This window comes from Oncorhynchus clarkii, chromosome 25 (genome assembly GCF_045791955.1).
Source record: "Oncorhynchus clarkii lewisi isolate Uvic-CL-2024 chromosome 25, UVic_Ocla_1.0, whole genome shotgun sequence".
Classification (NCBI taxonomy): Eukaryota; Metazoa; Chordata; class Actinopteri; order Salmoniformes; family Salmonidae; genus Oncorhynchus; species Oncorhynchus clarkii.
Genome location: NC_092171.1, coordinates 20,801,794 through 20,819,968, shown reverse-complemented (window position 1 = coordinate 20,819,968; position 18,175 = coordinate 20,801,794). Strand labels below are relative to the sequence as shown.

At 45.3% G+C, this 18,175-nt stretch overlaps 1 non-coding gene and 1 pseudogene across 1 annotated transcript; both read right to left on the bottom strand.

The window, feature by feature from the left end:
* Positions 1 to 92: 92 nt before the first annotated feature.
* Positions 93 to 3,775, bottom strand: LOC139383587 (piggyBac transposable element-derived protein 4-like; annotated as a pseudogene).
* Positions 3,776 to 6,997: 3,222 nt separating this feature from the next.
* Positions 6,998 to 7,050, bottom strand: LOC139384233 (U7 small nuclear RNA). Its single transcript, XR_011628823.1, has one exon. It is a non-coding gene; the product is annotated as a U7 small nuclear RNA (small nuclear RNA).
* Between the last annotated feature and the right edge of the window lie 11,125 nt (positions 7,051 to 18,175).

The following is an 18,175-nucleotide window of genomic DNA, read 5'->3' as shown; positions in this document are numbered from 1 at the left end:
TGGAAAGCATTACCACAGGAAAATAAACTTGAGGAAGCAGGCAACCGGCCCTGAAAACTTGTCTTCTGGCATATTTCAGAAAGATGTTTGTGTCAGGCATGTGTATGAGACTTCCTCTGAGAATGCATTGTGTGAGAGCCTGACTTCCCACATGATTCATTCACAATGACAATACAGATTCCAATGCTGGCTACAATAGTATTTCATTGAAGTGCATGTGCTGTAACAGAACTGCATTATCTTCAACATCTCTCCTGGCAACTTCTCAACCTCTCCTCTCTTACAGCAGTAAACCACTGCTCACAGAAACTAGAAACCACTGGTGACTAAGACTAAGACTAAAATTGTCATTTATATCGTAACACATTGAATATATATTTGAATATATATTGTAAATGGACCAATGTATTTAATTAAACTTAACAACAGCATGTGAGATTTCCAGTGATTCTCTCTGAATTAATGAAGGCAGCTGACAATCCTGAGCTGATTAACATGTGACAGTGGGGGAAAACAGAACATAGAAATGTCCTGTTGTCCAAAAACCTGCATGCTTCAGTTACATCATACATGTATTCCTTTTATCACAGAACAGTATAAAGTTATATGATACCTCTTCTACTAGTTACACAATAGTACAGATATATGCATGACAACAACCATGGACGTGGACTGACACATACAAATTATAATGTTATTCACATTTAGTTAACCCTTGTTTGGTCTTCATGTTTTTGTTATTCACCAATGTTCGCGGGTCTGATGGACCCACAACATTATTGGGTTTTTAAAACAATACGACCATAATTTATGTAAAAATACTTAATACTTAGATGTTGACTTATATCAATTACAAGAAAAATAGACAGCATACATGGTTCATATTTGCTATTTACCCCTGCTAGATCACATTTATCAATTAAAGCGCTATTCATTTTTGTAAAATAAAATGTATTTAAAAAATCATTTATAATCAAGTTATGGGTAGAATAAATCATGTTTATCTTGAACAAATATATATTAAACAAGGTTTTCATCTCTATTGATGGTTATTGCTTTGAACTGAACAAATTGGAAGGACACATTTTACATACAGTATTTTACGGAAATGATAAATGAGCCCCATTGAACACAAATTAAGGCCAGTCTACACACCACATGAGGGACAGAGTTTTACTGTGTGTGTTTGTTGCAAATGTATTTCTTGCACTTGATCCATGTGTACTGTGTCTTCCTGTCCTTTTTGGGTCCACACACATCGCATCACTTCTTCTTGTTGCTACCGGCTGTAATCTAGAATGATGAAAACACTTAGTTCAGGAATTTTTCTAACATCTCACTCACTTATATAGTTACAGCAGGCCAAGGCAGGTGAGTCAGACACACACACATGCAACATCACTCACACTTACTTCCAGTATTTGAGCACCCGCATCCTCCTCCTGAATCCTCTTCACGATGGCTGCAGAAGCTGGGGTCCTTGGGATATGTTGCCTCCTCTGGATTTGAGGTCTTACCAATACCATGCCCAGCTCCTCGAGAAAGAGCTGTCTCCTCTGGAGCATACCTCTGTTCCAATCTGGGTTTAACACCATCCAGATGACAAACGCGTTGTACTCCGAGATGTCCAAGATGTTGAAGAATATCACAAGTGGCCAGCGTAGTGTTCTTCTGTTGCAGCTGTAGCCAGTCACCAGCTTGTCTAAATTGTCCACCCCTCCTTTTCTGGCATTATAATCCATTATGATTTCTGTTTTTTGATGTTCCTGGCCACAGATTCTCCCATCCCTATGCAGCGTACTCATGAGTACCACATTTTTGTCTTTCTTCGTTACGTAGGACACTAGGGACGTGTCGGCGGTGAACACAAACTTAGAGGAATTGATAGGCCTATTCCATGTATTCAACAGCTGATGTGGGAGCTCTGGCTTGTTTTTTCGTACTGTTAATACCATCGTCAGCCTGCTCTTGAGGAGCTTCTGTCCCAGCTTGTGCGAAGTAAAAAAGTTATCGCGTGTGATGTTGTGGCCATGGAGGCCATGTCACGTCCAGGACAACCCGCATCCCTTGGTTCTTCTCAGGGGCTCCTCCATCTGGCTTCCCCATATACACTTGCAAGTTCCACGCATATGATGAAGCAGCATCACAGGCAGCCCAGATCCTGATTCCATATTTTGCAAGTTTAGACGGTATGTACTGCCTGAAGGGGCAGCGGCCCCTAAATGGCATTAGCTGCTCAACAACTGTAACATTGGGCCCAGGGTTGTAAAACAGGGGAAGGCGGTCCAACCACTTTCCTGATTGCAGCTAGCTTGTCTTTCTGCCGCCGAGCTGGTCTGGTGTCTCGGTTATCGAAGCAGATAATCCTGGAAATAATGTGGAAGTTTTCCAGAGACATTGTTGCACGGAAAAGTTATTTGCCAGTTTCTGCATCCCACAGTGATTCTGTGGATTCCCAATTGAATCTGAAAACACCAGCAAGGATAAGAACCCCAAAGTATGCATGTAAATTAGTTTGGTCCATCTCCTTCCATCTCTCTCCAAAAACACACATTCCCTCCAAATGAGTGCAGTCCAGAATGATTTTCTGGATGGTGTCTGGGATGAACCGTTCAAAAGAAGACTTTATGTCCTGAACATGAGTAACTGCCATCCACGTCGGCCCTGATTGCATCCTTATCACATTGGCAGCAAGACGGGGAGGCCAATTCCTTGTGCAAGAAGACCATTCAATTCCACCATTTTTTTACATCCCCATTTCTTCTCCTGCAGGCTGCTGATGAGCTGGTTGCTGACAGGCTGGTCCTGGGGCTGGCTGCTGATGAGCTGGTTGCTGACGGGCTGGTCCTGGGGCTGGCTGCTGATGAGCTGGTTGCTGACGGGCTGGTCCTGGGGCTGGCTGCTGATGAGCTGGTTGCTGACGGGCTAGTCCTGGGGCTGGCTGCTGATGAGCTGGTTACTGAGGGGCTGGCCCTGGGGCTGGCTGCTGATGAGCTGGTTACTGACGGGCTGGTCCTTGGGCTGGCTGCTGATGAGCTGGTTACTGAGGGGCTGGCCCTGGGGCTGGCTGCTGATGAGCTGGTTACTGACGGGCTGGTGTGGTGGTTAATTTATTTACTATCAAATGAGGAGAGAGAAACGTATCACACAAGTCAGAGTTATACTTAAACTACATCTTTATTCACTTATTAAGAAGGGAGCAGGTCAACACAACACACACAAAAAAGTAAATTGATTGAGTGCTCTACGATAATGATGGCTGGTCGACAAATCACCCCCAGATGATTTGTTGAGAGTCCCGAGACAAAAGTACAAAGGTCTTTTATAGCCAAGATACACCCCCTTCGACCTACATGACGAACAACAGATGTATAGAATGGGTCACAAGGTTAAGATTTGTATGAAAGATACTTATAATTCACAGCAGAGAGTATCTCATTATGTAGAGACCAGGGTCTGGCTCTGGAGTCGTCTCTCCCTGGTACCTTATAGAACAGAAACATTAACTCATGTTCTGGAATGCGGTATCCCCAAAGACATCGTATATCGCCTGTCAGTGTTATCTCCCAGAGGCCCATCCTCAGTAGAACACACACAGATGAGCGTTCTAACAACCCCTTATTCTGTTGCATAAAACAACCATTTGATGCAATAAAAATATTATAACAATCTTGTAGTTTCCACCATACTGGTCCTGGGGCTGGCTGAGGGTCAATCTCATCCTCTTCTTCCAACTCACTGTCAGACTCCGAATTGACAGAGACACGATGCTCATATTTGGAAAATTGTTAATCTTCCAAAGTGGAAGACGCTCCTTCCACACTAGCTTCCCTCTCTGCAAAAAATGATTTCCAAAGCCTTATGAGCAGAGATGATTTTTGCCATATTAAATGATTGTGGTAAGGAGCCACACATGGGAAAATACAGACCTTTTTACAAGGTATCGAAATAATGGATTGTAAAAACATTGTACAGATTCCCGCAAGATATTGTGTAGTTTCACACACTACAAAGGGTAAAGAGTGTGAGAAAAGTGGGAGACAGGCAGGCAGACAGACAGGTTCTTGGTGCTATGTTGAAACAACAGGCCCAAGGAGGAGGAAGACAGAGTGAAGGCACACCTACACACACACACACACAATTTTCCACACTTTTATTGTGTTTTGGGGGGTCAACAGCTGGTTTGATATCCAGCTATAACCTTCCTCTCAGCCTGGGCTGTCAGAGAGAAGAAACAAGTAAGCAGGAGGCAACAAAAACAGAAGAGGAAGTACAAAACTATGGAAGACGATGTGGGTTGGAATTTCACATTGATGGAATTTTGAGTAACTGTATGTCTCTGCAAGTTGCTTTAGATAAAAGCATCTGCTGAATGACATTTTTATCGACTACAGAGGGAGCTGGGTTTATATGCTAAGAGAGCTGTGCGTTAGCAGGATAGAGGAACGAATTGCACTGTTTTACAAACAGGAAACACCTCAGTTATCTGTACTTTCAGAAGGAGGTAGAGCTAAAATATGGACTGCATGAATGATACATAATTGGGAAAATAAACATCTAGGCAAATTTCACAATGATTTCAGCTTAGAATAAATGGCACTTTGAATGTGCTTTATGAAGTGCTTAGTATAAGGTACAGCATTGTACTCTGTGCTTCCAATGAACACTGATTATACTCTAATAATACAAACAGAGTGAATTGCTTCCACATACAACATAGTATACGGTGGTACATACACATAGATATAGTGCTGCCCGTTCTAGGCACAGTGTATCAATATTACTTGACATGTTGTTGTTCTACCAGTAGTTTTACAGCGTACAGTTCTCTAACTGTACTTGGGATGGACGCAAATATATAAAAGGCTTGAATGAATCTCTATATAAAATTGTCCATTGTATGAGTGAAATGGAAAGACAGAGAGAGAGTGATGGGGATGGATGGAGAGATCAAAGAGAAAGGCAAAAGTGTTGAGGATCTTTGTCTTCAGGGTCCTTTTGGACAGGCTGAGAACTCGATGTACTCTTCATTCTGAAACACAGAAGGAGAAAGAGTTCAAAGTTGAATCTGGAGCAGTGCTGTTCAATACAAAGACCAGCTGCGATAACGTCAAAGGAATGCTGGTTTTGCAATCTCTGCTACTAATCCACATACTGCATACAGGAAATGTTTGCAGGCACCAGGCTGTCATCACACCAGACATCACAGACATTTACAAAAGCCAGGCAGACTACCACAGCATGGTTTTGTGTCACAGTCTAATCGAACTCACCCAGGCAGCCATTTTGCAAAAACACCTGTTCAAGCCAGGCTACAATGAGTGATACTCATGTAGATCACACAGCGATGCAACACATCACCATACATTGAAATGAGAGACACAGGTGAGTCACAGCACAGAGTGAGGCATGACCACCAAGCAGAGGAGAACCCAAAGCACTAGCTGTGGCTATTCCAGTGTTACCTCAGCATTACCTCATAATCAACATGGGGAAAACACAAAATCACAACATTTACCTCATAATTTTCATCAAACAGAGGCTGTAAGTAAGCAAAAAAACACATCATTGGAACACATGGTGAAGTTTAATGAAACTACGTCCCTATTCTGTAGCCTACATGGTTTTACTTTAAATATAGCCCATATTGAATCTAATATACGGAGCCATCGGAAAGTGCTCAGACCCCTTGACGTTTTCCACATTTTGTTAGGTTACAGCCTTACTCCTCATCAATCTATACGCAATACCCCATAACAACAAAGCAAAAACCGTTTGAAATGCTTGCTAAAATATAAAAAAATGAAAAAATGAAATATCACATTTACATAAGTATTCAGACCATTTACTCAGTACTTTGTTGAAGTATCTTTGGCAGCAATTACAGCCTTGAATCTTCTTGAGTATGACGCTTGGCACACCTGTATTTGGGTATGACGCTTGGCACACCTGTATTTGGGGAGTTTCTCTCATTATTCTCTGCAGGTCCTCTTAAGCTCTGTTAGGTTGGATGGGGAGCGTCACTGCACAGCTATTTTCAGGTCTCTCCAGAGATGTTTCATGGTGTTCAAGTCTGGTCTTTGGCTGGGCCACTCAAGGACATTCAGAGACTTGTCCCGATGCCACTCCTGCGTTGTCTTGGCTGTGTGCTTAGGGTCATTGTCCTGTTGGAACGTGAACCCCTCACCCCAGTCTGAGGTCCTGAGCGTTCTGGAGCAGGTTTTCATCAAGGATCTCTCTGTACTTTGCTCCGTTCAGCTTTGCCTTGTTCCTGAATAGTCTCCCAGTCCCTGAAAAACATGCTGCCACCACCATGCTTCACTGTAGGGATGGTGTCAGATTTCAACCTGACAGAGCCTGAGAGGATCTGCAGAGAATAATGGGAAACTCCCGAAATACAGGTGTGCCAAGCTTGAAGCTTCATACCCAAGAAGACTCGAGGCTGTAATCGCTGCCAAAGGTGCTTCAACAACGTACTTAGTAAAGGGTCTGAATACTTATGTAAATGTCATATTTCCGTTTTTAAAAACTGTTTTTGCTTTCATGTTAGGGTCATGTCATTTTAAGGTATTGTGTGTAAAAAATATATATTTTTAATCCATTTTTAATCCAATATATATTTTTAATCAAGAGGTCTGAATACTTTCTGAATGCACTATCCATGTTACATAACTAGTCTGGTTTACCTTTACCATACACATCCTTTACTATCCATGTTACATAACTGTTCTGGCTTAACGTCCTGAAAAACTACTATAGTATAAACATTATAGTATTCACTGTAGTGTTTTTGCAGGCTAAAGTCAGCAAAAACACTAGTATTTACAGTTCAATATAGAATAAATACTGTAGTAAAAAAAAATATTTTTGCGGACTGTAGTATACTGTAGTATTTGCTGTAGTGTTTAGGCAGACTATAGTATTTACTGTAGTGTTCTGCAGACTTGCTGACATTACTATTATAGTGTTTTTATTTTATCATCTTAAACATTGAAGTGTGGGCTTTCTCCTTGAGAAAACCTACTAGAGAAATTATAAAAAATAACATTTTCATTAACCTGTAAGTAAGTAGGACTGGGATCTGAACACATAGAAAGAGCAGAATTTCTGAACCTTTAACCCTAAACCCACTCCAATTCACATACCGCACTAACAGATGACACAATCTCAATTGCACTTCACACTACCCTCTCCCACCTGGACAAGAGGGGATATAACTATGTGAGAATGCTATTCATAGACTACAGCTCAGCGTTCAACACCATAGTCCCCTTCAAGTTCATCACAAAGCTAGGGACCTTGCTGTCTCTGCCTGGCCGGTTCCCCTCTCTCCACTGTGATTCTCTGCCTCTGACCCTATTACAGGGGCTGAGTCACTGGCTATGGAACCCTGACCTGTTCACCAGACATGCTACCTTGTCCCAGACCTGCTGTTTTTGACTCTCTCACTCTACCGTACCTGCGTCTCAAACCCTGAATGCTCGGTTATGAAAGCCAACTGACATTTACTCCTGGGGTGCTGACCTGTTGCACCCTCTACAACCACTGTGATTATTATTATTTGACCCTGCTGGTCATCTATGAACGTTTGAACATCTTGGCCAATAACTGTTATAATCTCCACCCGGCACAGCCAGAAGAGGACTGGCCACCCCTAAGAGCCTGGTGCCTCTAGGTTTCTTCCTAGGTTCCTTCCTTTATAGGGAGTTTTTCCCAGCCAGAGTGCTTCTACACCTGCATTGCTTGCTGTTTGGGGTTTTAGGCTGTGTTTCTGTACAGCACTTTGTGACATCTGCTGATGTAAAAAGGGCTTTATAAATACATTTGCTTGATTTGATTGACTGAACCCCTCCCTCTGTAACTGGATCCTGGACTTCCTGACTGACCTGCCCCAGGTGGTGAGGGTAGGCAAATACACCTCCGCCACACTGACCCTCAACACGGGGGCCCCTCAGGGGTGTGTGATTAGTGCGTGGCTATGCATGACTCCAACATCATCATCAAGTTTGCTGACAACATGACGGTGGTAGGTGCGGCCCAAGGTGCGGACTCCCGGCCGCACACCTAAACCCATAGGGGAGGGTCCGGGTGGGCGTCTGTCCACGGTGGCGGCTCCGGCGCGGGACGTGGACCCCACTCCAACAAAGTCTCAGTCCGCCTGCATCGCGTCCTTAGATTGGCGACCCTCGCCGCCGACCTTGGCCTAGTAACCCTTACCAAGGGCCCCACTGGACTGAGGGGCAGCTCGGGACTGAGGTAGTTCGGGACTGAGGGGTAGCTCGGGACTGAGGAGTAGCTCGGGACTGAGGGGTAGCTCGGGACTGAGGGGTAGCTCGGGACTGAGGGGTAGCTCGGGACTGAGGGGTAGCTCGGGACTGAGGGGTAGCTTGGGACTGAGGGGTAGCTCGGGACTGAGAGAAAGCTCGGGACTGAGAGGAAGCTCGGGACTGAGAGGAAGCTCGGGACTGAGAGGAAGCTCAGTACCGAGAGGAAGCTCAGTACCGAGAGGAAGCTCAGGTAGGTTGATGGCTCTGCCAGATCCTGGCTGGCTGGTGGTTCTGGCAGATCCTGGCTGACTGGCGGTTCCGGCTGCTCCATGCAGACTGGCGGCTCCGGCTGCTCCATGCAGACTGGCGGCTCTGGCTGCTCCATGCAGACTGGCGGCTCTGGCTGCTCCATGCAGACTGGCGGCTCTGGCTGCTCCATGCAGACTGGCGGCTCTGGCTGCTCCATGCAGACTGGCGGCTCTGGCTGCTCCATGCAGATTGGCGGCTCTGGCTGCTCCATGCAGACTGGCGGCTCTGGCTGCTCCATGCAGACTGGCGGCTCTGGCTGCTCCTTGCAGACTGGCAGCTCCTTGCAGACTGGCAGCTCCTTGCAGACTGGCAGCTCTGGCTGCTCCTTGCAGACTGGCAGCTCTGGCTGCTCCTTGCAGACTGGCAGCTCTGGCTGCTCCTTGCAGACTGGCAGCTCTGGCTGCTCCTTGCAGACTGGCAGCTCTGGCTGCTCCTTGCAGACTGGCAGCTCTGGCAGCGCTGAAAAGGCGGGAGACTCCGGCAGCGCTGTAGAGGAGGAAGGCTCTGGCAGCACTAGACAGGCAGGAGACTCCGGCAGCGCTGGAGAGGAGGAAGGCTCTGGCAGCGCTGGACAGGCGAAGCGCACTGTAGGCCTGGTGCGTGGTGCTGGCACTGGTGGTACTGGGCCGAGGACACGCACAGGAAGCCTGGTGCGGGGAGCTGCCACCGGAGGGCTGGTGCGTGGAGGTGGTACTGGATAGACCGGACCGTGCAGGCGCACTGGAGCTCTTGAGCACCGAGCCTGCCCAACCTTACCTGGTTGAATGCTCCCGGTCGCCCTGCCAGTGCGGCGAGGTGGAATAACCCGCACTGGGCTATGCAGGCAAACCGGGGACACCGTGCGCAAGGCTGGTGCCATGTAAGCCGGCCCAAGGAGACGCACTGGAGACCAGATGCGTAGAGCCGGCTTCATGACACTTGGCTCGATGCTTACTCTAGCCCGGCCGATACGAGGAGCTGGTAAGTACTGCATCGGGCTATGCACCCGCACTGGGGACACCGTGCGCTCCACAGCATAACACAGTGCCTGCCCGGTCTCTCTAGCCCCCCGGTAAGCACAGGAAGTTGGCGCAGGTCTCCTACCTGGCGTCGCCATACTCCCTGTGTGCCTCCCCCAAGACATTTTTGGGGCTGACTCTCGGGCTTCCATCCGTGTCGCCGTGCTGCCTCCTCATACCAGCGCCTCTCCGCTTTCGCCGCCTCCAGCTCTTCTTTGGGGCGGCCATATTCTCCAGGCTGAGCCCAGGGTCCTTTACCATCCAATATCTCCTCCCATGTCCAGAAATCTGGATTTCGCTGCTCCTGCTGCCTGTCACCACGCCGCTTGGTCCTTTTGTGGTGGGTGATTCTGTTGCGGTTTTCTTCCGTCGAAGGAGAGGCGGACCAAAATGCAGCGTGGTTATTTCAATTCATGTTTAATAAAAGATAAACACGAACAATACAAAACAATAAACGTAACGTGAAAACCTAAACCGTCTATTCTGGTGCAAACTAACACAGAGACAGGAACAATCACCCACGAAACACTCAAAGAATATGGCTGCCAAAATATGGTTCCCAATCAGAGACAACGATAAACACCTGCCTCTGATTGAGAACCACTCCAGGCAGCCATAGACTATTCTAGACAACCCCACTAACCACTATCCCATAACCTACAACAAACCACTAGACAAAACACACCACATAAAATAACCCATGTCACACCCTGGCCTGATCAAAAGAATAAAGAAAACACAAAATACTAAGACCAGGGCGTGACAGAGAAACAGTTTTCAAGTACAGATACTATATACAGTGTACTACAATCAAGGAAAAGATGACACGTGCAAAGCAGAATCAAGCTCACAGTGCGAGTCAGAGATCAGTTGAAACTGAAACGATTAGGGGGAACACTAGTGATCCATCATTGTTTGAGCTATGCTTTATTATGACTGCAACGTGCATTAGTCATTTTTCTAGCAAGTTCTCATAGTCTCTGTTGACAGTGACAAGTTGTGGCACTGTGACTGGGTGCTAAACGAGTAGGGACAAGTTCCGGATGCCCCCACAGTTAACCACCCACACATGGAGCCTGAGCAGAACGTCTCAGCAGCTCCAAGGATGCACTACACAATGGTGGAGACAAAAGGCACAGCTCCATGGCCAGAACCAGGGACTTTCATGGAATTTAAACTTAGAACATCCATCAAATGTTTAAAAGGTTAAATGCACACACTACGGTATGTGTCGGTCATGCACGTTTAAATCTACTTTGAGATTGAGACAGTGGCAAGCCAAGGCTAATGTATTTCAGTCCTTTTCCTAGAGACAAGGGACCGTTTCTGTCATCCATGAAGCTGTGGACAGGCAGGTAAGACTGGTTCAAGACACTACCCTTCGCTGTACTGTGTTTCAATCCTTATATGGTCATCGGGAAGGAACAATAGTTGGCTTTTGAAATGTGGTTTAAACTTAGGAGGAAATGGCATAAAGCCTAAAAACGAAAACAATCTGTCTGAAATAAAATGGATATTTATTTCAAGTAACTCTTACAAAATGGAACATATTGCATTATCACAAAGAGCTGTAACAAAACAGAGATTTTGACAGTGTAAGAGAGACAGAATGGGATATGGCTATTTCCCCAACCAAGCGTCGAAGGTTATTTATGCTACCAGGTCCCACTCAGCAACCCTCAAGGTCCCACTCAAGACAACATGGGCTTGTCTGTGCCTGCCCTGCCAACGGTTTACATCCACCTCTCTCAATGCGAGTTCACACACACACACACACACACACATTTCTCCTTGAGGCACCCACAGCGTGATACTAAACACTGCAGCCTGGAATGTTTTACATTCCCCAAATAAATGATATGAGCACACAGCAATGTCAATGAATGATTCAAAAAACATGAACATAATAACAATTTGGGGTAAAAATGAATACTGGAGGTATTAGAAGATTACAATTAGCCCAATTGGCAGCTAATTATTGTGGTGGCCTTTAAACTCCATTAGGACTCTTCCTCTGGTTTCAACCCCCATCTGAGAGCCCCAGTAGCAGTCATTCCCTCCTGGACATGATAGTCATTTAGCAGGCCCAGACTCCCTGCCTCAGACACTGTAATGAGCTGCCGTCTAACTGCCTGCTGTTTGTACACCATTCGCTCTAAAGACTGCCATGGAAATATAAGGAGGTTGTTAATGGCCAACGGGGGATTTCAAATGTCCCACTTAATTCTGTGTGAATGATATCATTACTGTGTGATGCACACACCACTCCCTGGGCAGATAGAAGAAGTCATTTAGAATTGGCTACTGGGGGCTTGAATCATAAGGGATGGGTGAACATCTATTGTAGAGGCAAAGCTGTTAAGGACATATCATACTCCATTCCCACAACCCCCCCCCCCCCACACACACACACACACACACACACACACGCACACACACACACAAAGAAATGTAAAGCTATTGTCTTGGCCCACATGTTAGCTTATTTCTACCTGAAATGCATAGCGTTGCGCAGGGGTATGCGATCTTTGGCATGGACGGTGGCTCCCTGGTCCTGTAGATACTGCACCACTTTGAGGTGGCCCTCACTGGCAGCGATGTGCAGAGGGGTGCGTCCATCATAGTCCCCCAGACTCAGGTTACTGCCCTGATGACAAGAAACGCATCACATACTGTAAATTACGTTGTGATGGCACCACGGTGTATATAAAACAGTGTATTGAGGTATCAAACCCATGTAGTGTACGTTGTGCTACACATGTACCTGGAGCATACCTTTCTGAATGGTGACAGTGGCTGTGTCTGAATACCTGTAATTGTGTTCTAAATAGTAGGCCTTTTGGGTATGCAAAAATAGAACGGTTGATAGTATGTGAAATTTACTCAGCATTTGAGAATGCTTAAATGCCAGGACATACTAATTTTGGCATTTCGTCCAGTAGAATTGAGGAAGATAATCGTCTTTCCAGACCCACGTGTGTTTGACAGCAAGCAGCTGCTAATCATATAAGTGGGTTCGCTGTTCCAAAAGGAACGAATGGCGGAAATCAACGTAATTGCACATTAGATGACGCATTCTAAGTATGAATGAGCATAGTGTATTGATATTTGTAGCTTGCTGCATTCGTTTTCACTAAACAGTTTTGCTAAAGTAGTAGGGAAGACAGATTTCTGACACAGCCAGTTTCATCTTGAATTGATAGACATTTTTAAAAGAGTAGCCAATCCATTCCTATATTCATACTGAAATATAACCCCAATAAAACAAGCTCCAAAGACCAAAATAAGTGGGTTATTTCAAATGAAATTGACTGGAAACACTAGGCAATCATCCTCATGTCTAAAGTTAACTGCAAAGGAGACCGTATCAAAATCAATCTTTACATCTAACACATTATGACTACTGAGGTTCCAGTCAGCTATCTCATGAAACTCAGCAGGAATCTTTGGTACGCACTGCACTGACAGGTTCAACCAGATGTACCGTGGGACTAAGGGAGTAATACAATCACACACATTTGACAGTGCATTGTCTGTGTTATCAGTCTGGGAACATGCGTGTCCAAGAACACTAACAACATATGGACTGAACTCTCCCCTCCTCATAAAATATGAGCTTGTTGCAGTGATTATTTTTACTAACAGACTTTGGGGTGGCAGGGTAGCCTAGTGGTTAGAGCGTTGGACTGGTAACTGAAAGGTTGCAAGTTTGAATCCCCGAGCTGACAAGGTACAAATCTGTTCTGCCACTGAACAGGCAGTTAACCCACTGTTCCTAGGCCGTCATTGAAAATAAGAATTTGTTCTTAACTGACTTGCCTAGTAAAATAAAATTGTGATTACTGTTCCACACCATCTCCTTTAAGGCATCTAAGGCCCCCACGTCTCCAATCTTAGAAGCAGCACAAGCTAAGGTGGGGGTCAGGGCATCCCTTATGGTTTCTATAGAGAAACAGTAAATGAATGTTTTATGTAATGTGTTATGAGTGATGTAAAAAATACACTATAAAGTTGGATTCAACACATTTTTTTCAAATCTACTTTAGACTACTTGTGACATTGTTCCCCTAGCGCTGGGCAGTGCAACGACTAGAAAAAGTTGTTTTTTTTGTACTACAATGGGAACTCTGTCCTCTCAGATAAGCCAGAGCCTGATAAAAACCTGTTAGGTGGAAGGTAACCCTGCAGTCTCAGTGGTGGTGACAGTGTGACGTGGCCTCACCTTCTTACTATTAATGCTCAGGGACTTGGAGATGACCTGAATGAAGCGACTGTCGCTCAGAGTGAGCTTGGCCCCCTGCAGGTCACCGATCATCTCCCCCCGCAGGTTCTGACTCAGCATCTGGACACATAACACACAGACAGCACAACACAGACACAGTCAGGGCAACACAGACAGAACAACACACAAGACACAGTCAGGGCAAATCAGACAGCACAACACACAGACACAGTCAGGGCAACACAGACAGCACAACACACAGACACAGTCAGGGCAACACAGACAGCACAACACACAGATACAGTCAAGCATGATCAAAGATGTCATCAGCTTGTCACTTCTATGATCCTTTTATCGCCATGTGAATCAACTCTGATATCTACTTCTCTTTACACTCTAATGTGATATTTGTTTCATACATAGGACTCAGACATGTCACTAGGGTTGGGCTTCAGAATTCTCTCTACAAAGGGCCAACATTGTGTAGGGATTGAAGGACTGTGCATTTAGACTATGAATCCTAATGTCCTCCTGGCCTCTATGTTTAGCTCCTTCCTGGCCAGCATGTAGGACAGCTTGCAGAGTGCAGCCTCAGAAGTCATGTCACTGCCTGCCACCAGCCCTGCATCACTCAGGACCTGAGTAGACCAGGAAGAAATGTTAAGGACACACATCCATCCACATCATACTCTCCCATTAAACATACATTGTCTTCTTGTCTACCATTCTGATGGCATATGATGTGGTGACAGAACCCCTCAGACACTGGGTGCAGTTAACAATGATCACACCGCTCTCTGTGGTATTCCGGAACTCCTTCAGCAGGTCAGCTTGGTCTCCAGGACGACGCCCTCCATGGGTGACTGCAGGAAGGACTTCACCTGTAGAGAAAGAGAGAGCGAGAAGATAGGCCATTTTAGTCTGGCTGGTAGGAAAAGAGGGAGAGAAGTGTACAGCGCAAGCTAGGATAGGGTTTAACAATAGGCCCAGACTTTACCAGCCCCCCTGCCTCCCCCCAGTCCATCTGGTGCCCATGCCACCCAGGCTGTCTCTCAGTCTCATGGTGATTCACTGGCTCTAGGAAAGCTCTTTACCACACCAGCCCTGGCATCTGGAGAGGAGATGGCTCAAATGGCCAGGCATGGGGAACCATTAACATCAAGGTGCTAAGAGACAGCGTCATTTCACCTGGCAACCCTTGGACTTTAGACCTAACTTGTGCAGGCAGGGAAATATAGCAAGAGCTGGGCATAGCCCCAAATCCTCCATTGGATTCGGATCAAGCCTCTAGCTAGCCAAAAATGTGTGCAACACAGATTCCTAAATAACCCCCATGATGGCAAAGACCGTGGAAGGCAGAGGAGAGCCTGATGCATAATCAAAAAAGAAGCAAGTGATTCAAATAGATAAAAAAGCAACATGGCAGAGGGACCAGATTGAGACAGTAAAGTCATCCTCCCCCCAGTCTGTAGATAGGGAGGTGTATCTAAGTGTTTAAATGTCGGTGCCAAGACCCTCGTTTTTAGTGGGTAATTGGACATGCCCCATAACCCTGTCTCATTTTGTCACTGGGCTTAGTGCTGCTGGCAACCCCAGAGCAGATCCTGGCTGTATGCAGACCACTTGGAACACCCATATGATGGTGGCTTGTCAGAAAACACAGTAGGGCCTTCATGAGAGGATTCACCACAACACAGCTGCAATGAAGACTTTTAGATGAAGGTGGCTCCAAATGGGGATATCCTGATTTAGTCTTTCTACAACAGGATATTACTATACTGAACAAGAATATAAACGCAACATGTAAAGTGGTCCAATGTTTCATGAGCTGAAATTAAAGATCCCAGACATTTTCAATACGCACAAAAAGCTTATTTCTCACAAATTTCCGGAACATATTTGTTTACATCCCTGTTCTCCTTTGCTAAGATAATCCATGCACCATACAGGTGTGGCTTATCAAGAAGCTGATTAAACAGCATGGCTATTACAGAGATGCACCTTGTGCAGGGGTCATTAAAAGGCCACTCTAAAATGTGCAGTTTTGTCACACAACACAATGTCACAGATGTCTCAAGTTGAGGGAGAGTGCAATTGTCATGCTGACTGCAGGAATGTCCACCAGAGCTGTTGCCAGAGAATGTAATGTTCCTTTCTCTACCATAAGCCACCACCAACGTCATTTTAGAGAATTTGGCAGTACGTCCAACCATCCTCACAACCAAGTGTAACCACGCCAGGCCAGGACCTCCACATTCAGCTTCTTCACCTGCGGGATCATCTGAGACCAGTCATCCGGACAGCTAATGAAACTGTGAAGTATTTCTATCTGTAATAATGCCCTTTTGTGGGGAAAACACATTTGATTGGCTGGGTCTGTCTCCCGAGTGGGTGGGCCTATGCCTTCCCAGGCCCACCCACGGCTGTGCCCCTGCCCAGTCATGTGAAATCCATAGATTAGGGCGGAGTGAATTTATTTCAACTGACTGATTTCCCTATATGAACTGTAACTCAGTAAAATCATTGAAATTGTTGCATGTTGCATTTATATTTCTGTTCAGTATATATTACTTTGAGTATTACAGTATATCAGAAGTAGGAAAGACAGTTGTGGTTTAATGATGTGGTTAAATGGGAAACAGGCACAGGGCAGAGCCACTATCCACCCCTTTTCACCTCCACCCCATCCCCACCCTGGGAAGCCTCTTACGGTCACTGCAGTGATGCCTGGGAAGAGCCGCAGCAGACCCACGTTACGGTTCATCTGAGTGCTCACTTTGAACCGTGCGGTCGTGTTCACCCTCAATACTGTGTCCCAGTTAACTTAAATAAGAATGATGTTCATGGGAGGACACCACGGAAGAAGCCACTGCTGTCCAAAAAAACATTACTGCACGTCTGAAGTTCGCAAAAGAGCACCTGGATGTTCCACAGCGCTTCTGGCAAAATATTCTGTGGACAGAATAAACTAGTTGAGTTGTTTGGAAGGAACACACAATACTATGTGTGGAGAAAAAAAGGTACAGCACACCAACAGTATGGTGGAAGTATGGTGGAGGGAGCATCATGGTTTGGGGCTGCTTTGCTGCCTCAGGGCCTGGGCAGCTTGCTGTCATCGACGGAAAAATGTATTCCCAAGTTAATCAAGACATTTTTCAGGAGAATGTAAGGCTATCTGTCTGCCAATTGAAGCTCAACAGAAGTTGGGTGATGCAACAGGACAACGAAGTAAATCAAAACACAGAAGTAAATCAACAACAGAATGGCTTCAACAGAAGAAAACAGAAGAAAATACGCCTTCTGGAGTGGCCCAGTCCTAACCTCAACCCGATTTAAAAAGCTGTGGCATGACCTAGAGAGCAGTTCAAGCCAGGCATCCTAAGAATATTGCTGAACTGAAACAGTTTTGTAATGATGAATGGTCCAAAATTCCTCCTGACCGTTGTGCAGGTCTGATCCGCGACTACAGAAAATATTTGGTTGAGGTTATTACTGCCAAAGGAGGGTCCACCAGTTATTAAATCCAAGGGTTAAAATACTTTTTCCCACCCTGCACTGTGAATGTTTACACTGTGTGTTCAATAAAGACATGAAACCGTATAATTGTTTGTGTGTTATTAGTTTAAGCAGACTGTGTTTGTCTATTGTTGTGACTTAGATGAAGATCAGATCAAATTTTATGACCAATTTATGCCGAAATCCAGGTAATTCCAAAGGGTTCACATACTTTTTCTTGCCACTATATATATGCCCTTCAACAGACACAACGCTAAGGTAAATTAACGCTTGGCTATTTTGTGCTATTGATTTAAAACTATTTTGGGATAGGGGGCAGTATTTTCACTTTTGGATGAATAGCGTGCCCAGAGTGAACTGCCTCCTACTCTGTCCCAGGTGCTAATATATGCATATTATTATTAGTATTTGATAGAAAACACTCTTAAGTTTCTAAAACTGTTTGAATGATGTCTTTGAGTATAACATAACTCATATGGCAGGCAAAAACCTGAGAAAAATCCAACCAGGAAGTGGAACATCTGAGGTTTGTAGTTTTTCAAAGCTTAGCCTACCGAATACACATTGAGATATGGATAAAGTTGCATTTCCTACGGCTTCCACTAGATGTCAACCGTCTTCAGAAACTTGAATGAGGATTCTACTATAAAGGACTACTCTGGCAGAGTGCCTCGGTCTCATGACGCGCGCTCCCGACAGAGTTACCTCTCGTTCCAGTGCAATTCTCCAGTTGGAACATTATTGATGTTTTATGTTAAAAATATCCTAACGATTGATTCCATACATCGTTTGACATGTTTCTAAAGGACTGTAACGGAACTATTCAAGTTTTTGTCTGGACGAAGTGCCTGCGCCTCATGAAG